This window comes from Petaurus breviceps, unplaced genomic scaffold (genome assembly GCF_028583685.1).
Source record: "Petaurus breviceps papuanus isolate PSGF00001 unplaced genomic scaffold, PetGlider_PUasm1.0 173, whole genome shotgun sequence".
In the NCBI taxonomy this organism is placed as follows: domain Eukaryota; kingdom Metazoa; phylum Chordata; class Mammalia; order Diprotodontia; family Petauridae; genus Petaurus; species Petaurus breviceps.
The window spans coordinates 3,028,307-3,032,823 of record NW_027185759.1 but is presented as its reverse complement, the minus strand read 5'-3'; positions in this window follow the sequence as shown (position 1 = coordinate 3,032,823).

The following is a 4,517-nucleotide window of genomic DNA, read 5'->3' as shown; positions in this document are numbered from 1 at the left end:
GTGTGTGTGTGTGTGTGTGTGTGTGTGTGTGTGTGTGTGTGTGTGTGTGGTGTAGGGTGGGAGTTTGTGGGGGGGGCTCTGTAAGGCTCTGATCAACATCCCTGATATAATGGACCCCTCTGTTAGTCTGGTGAATCCTATGGACCCCTGCACAGGATAAGATTTTTAAATGCATATAATAAAATGCAAATGGCAATAATTAGGCAGTCCAACAGACCGCAGGCTGAGGACCCTGCACAAAGGATGTGTGGCTCTGGGCCCCCAGGCAGCTCAGCTGTTTTTCAGCCACGTCTGACTTGTCTTGAGCCCATCTGGCAGACAGACTCGAGTTAGTCCCAAGGAAAGCCTGACATCTAAGAGTCGTTGGGCTCCTTTCTCCAGCTCCCTGCCTCCTTAGACCCTCATCCCCGGTCGGGGTGGGGGCAGGAAGGGAAGGGAAGGGAATCCTATAAAGCTTGGGGCTTCTTCCAGAGTCTGCCCAAAGCGAATACACACACTGTCCATCAGATACAACATTGCTATTTGGTCTCTTCACTGGCACCCACGCCTATGCCCAGAAAAGAGACTTAAAACACACAATGCCCCAATCCACACTGACAGAGACTTGAAGAACCCTCTGTTCTCCCAGGGGGTCAGGCCATGGGCATTAAGACACAGAGCCCTCAGTGGGACTGTTGCCTGGCAGGTGACCCTCACCTCAGCTGGACGTGGCCCAAACAGGCCTTCCAAGTCTGTGTCTTTGGGCCTGGCAGGCCAGGGCTTGGGCCATCATCTTCGGCCTCTCTAAGAAGCAGACCTTGCAGAAACCTCCTCCAGTTTCCACTCAGCTCCACGGAGAGGCCAGGAGCTACCCTTCCTGAGGCAGCCTCCAAGCATGGGAATGTCCATCTCTAGGTCACTCTTCACTCACCTAAACTCAGGACAAGAAACCAGGGAGGTGAAGCCAGGGCCTGGAAGCAGGCTTCGGTTTGTCCTGATGGCACAGCCATCTAAACCATAAGGGAAAAGATCATGGCACCCTTGGAAAAGGGGAAAAAGAGTGACAAAATAGAAAAGTGTAGGAGAAAATCTCCACATTTATTCATACTCCATCGAGGTAGGAGGTGAACGAGGAGTTGGGGAAGCCACTACAGATGGACAATGGCAGCAAAGCCACCGTCCTCCATTCAGGCAAAGAAGACAAAGTCTAGGAGGGAGGAGCTGCCAATCTCACACGGGCCCTGGGTTCAAATTCCTTACTGTCTGAATGACCTTAGACAAGTCACTTGAACTCTTAGCCTTAAGCTCCTTATTTCTAAAATGAAGGGGTCTCTGAAGACCCTTCTGGCTTTAATCAGCTCTCATTAGAGCTACCTGATGGGTATAACTATGACCTGCTCCATTCCCTGTGCCCTTCTCAGATGAGATGAGATTAGTGTCATCATACACATGTAAGAATAATGAGAGATAATAAAATGAGAAGTATTTATAAATATTTATTAAGCAGAGCAGGTGCTTAGGAAATGCTTGCTGAATGACTGAAGGACCTGCTCCAAAGTATTCTGTATTTGGGAAGTTGGTTTCTGAATCCAAACCTAGACCTTGACATCTGTCCCTATGGAACTCCACTGCTATAGGAGAACTTCAGAGTGGGAACCAGGCCCTCGGAAACCATTTCTTCAAACCCGATGCTGAACAAGAATCCCTTCTCCTAGACTGGAGGGGCACAAAGTGCGGGAGAACCTAATCCCGCTGTCATAATGCAAGCATAATAGGGCAAGGCTGAGACAGAGAGCATGTGGCTTCGGCCTTGCCTCCCATGGCTGGAGGCCAGTCACTGCACTTCTCTGAGAGTCCATAAAATGAGCTCATTAATTACATGGGAATCATAAGAAAGGGCCTTGAAGCATCTCCAGGGCACCCAACACAGAGGCCACAGAGGACTTGTCAAGGTCATGCCCAGGTTACCCAACATGGAGGCCACTGAGGGCTTGTCAAGGCCACACCCAAGTCACCTAACACAGAGGCCCATTGAGGACTTGTCAAGGTCATGCCCAGGTCACCCAACACAGAGGCCACAGAGGACTTGTCAAGGTCATGCCCAGGTTACCCAACATGGAGGCCACTGAAGGCTTGTCAAGGCCACACCCGAGTCACCTAACACAGAGGCCCATTGAGGACTTGTCAAGGTCATTCCCAGGTCACCTAACACAGAGGCCCACTGAGGGCTTGTCAAGGCCACGCCCAGGTCACCTAACACAGAGACTCTCTGTGTCCCTTATCACACCAACAGAGTAGCCCCTTTGGCTGCATGTCCAGCATGACCTTTAGAGCTGATCAGATGAACATGATCTCTCTCTCTTTTCTGCTCTGTCCAGGGCTGAAGATCACAGCTCTGCCACAACTTGGGTGCCATGACCTGAAGCAGGAAGGGTGCTGCTGTCCCCATCTCCCTTCTGACCCTGGGGCTGTGAGAAATGACTCTGGGATGTTTGTTTCTGCTGCTGTGTTTGGTCCTGTGTTAGGTGCCAGTGCTGACACCCGCTGGACCCAGGGGCTGAGGCCCCTTGAGCTTGGAGTGGGATTTTAGATGAGATGCTGCAGCCAGCCAGCCCTTAGGGGAGCCCTGAGAAAGTCAAGGTTCCAGGTCTGAGGACTGAGAGTGGAGGTAGACTTGGACTGCTATATTTGTTGTTACACTTTTCCAAGTAAATACTCCTTTGTGAAAGTTGATCTGACGGTGAAGCAGCTGAATAAGTGTGAGGTGCCTGGAACCCCTCTGAGTGAGAGGAGCCCCAGTGAGGGGGCCTGGAGTCAGAGTCCCAGTGATGCCCGTGGGGGCACCCCAAAATGCTGGGGGGGATCACATCTGTGACTCCCTCTTCCCAGACTTGTGGGGGTCCAGCCAGGCCATGTCTAAATGCAGGGCATTGATAAGCCTGGCAGCTATGATGGTGCTATGACACGGAGCCCAAAGACACCCCTCTGCAGCTTCCTGCTCCTGGTTCTCTGTTCTGGAGCCGAGCACAGCCCCGCACAGCCCTTCTTCCCAGCTCCCCAGCTCCGCACAAAGAGCAATCACGCTTCCTTTCTCCAGGCTACCTCCCTCCACCTTCTTCAGCAGCACCTCCTCAGGCTGGATCCTGGCCTTCCCCCAGACATGTCCACCTCTCCCGTGGCACACCCAGAGGCAAACCATTGTGAATACAACCACAGTCTCCGTCACTGACGCGTCAGTCCAGCTGAGAAAACGAGGGGCCGTGGGAGGCAGAGGGAGCCTGGGGGCAGAAAACTGGTCCTGCCGAAGCCCTGTGGGCAGCAGAGCATTTCAGGGAGCCAGAGAAGGTAGAAGGTCAGTCTCAGACTGAAGAGGCCTCAGGGTCAGGTAGGAAAGAGCACCTGAAGAGAGCTGGTGCTCACAGCACTTTGGAGGCTAGGAGGCGAGCCCAGCCCTCCATGTGGGGCCAGAAGCATTCACTGGGAAGGAGGACCTGAAGCTGTCCTGGCTGGTGCTGCCCCTGAGCTCCCATGACAGACACTGGGAGCCAGAATAAGCAGCCAGGAAAGTCGTGGGCAGCCCAGCCTCCAGCGACAGGTGCAAAGCCCCACGGTCTGGGGGCACCGACGGCCTGCACTGGTTCGGATGTCTTCTGCCAGGAGTGTGGTCAGGCAGATCACATCGCTGCTTGGCCCCAGCCCTTCCCAGAGAATCAGGGTGCCCCCCTCATTCCTTATTTCTCATTGGCCTTTATTTGTCTGCTTTCTGTCTCCCCCCTTTAGACTGTGAGCTCTTTGAGGGCAGGGCCTCTCCTGGTATCCCCAGCACTGAGCAAAATAACCTGGTGCAGGCACTTAATAAATGTTTACTGATTGACAATCCAAACACAAAAACCAAGTGGATGAAGAATTAACAGTGCCTAGATTATGATATATGGTTAGGTGGGCAGCCCCTAGAGTGCACAGGTCAATGCATCAATAAGTGTGTGTGTACACACATACATACGTGTGTACGTATGTTTGTATACATATATGTGTGTGTGCATGTGTGTAATTGTCACTGCAGATGGGAAATGATCTGAACGCAGAGGTAAATGGGAGGAAGAGAGCAGGGAATAGGGACAGTGCTTTCAACGACATAGACTCATCTTCCTGAGTTCAAATCTGACCTCAGAATCTCATTAGCTATGTGACCCTGAGCAAGTCACTTAACCTGCATATCTCAGTTACCTTATCTGTAAAATGAGCTGGAGAAGGAAATGACAAACCAATGATGGAGCACAACTTGAGTCACCCAAGAATCAAGGCTGCAGACCAGCCTCACAGACACCTCCAAGATTCAAATCAATCACCTCCAGGTGCTGGCGATGCCCTCCAAAACATTACCTCATTCTGTACTGTGTCTGGGAGAGGAAGAAAAAACGAGAAAGAAGGGTGGGGGGGAGACATTTTATCCCTCCCAAAAAAGAGATCAGAAATGGTTTCGTTTCTATTTTTGTGTCCCCAGTATCGAGCACTATGCATGGCATAAAGGCAGGGTT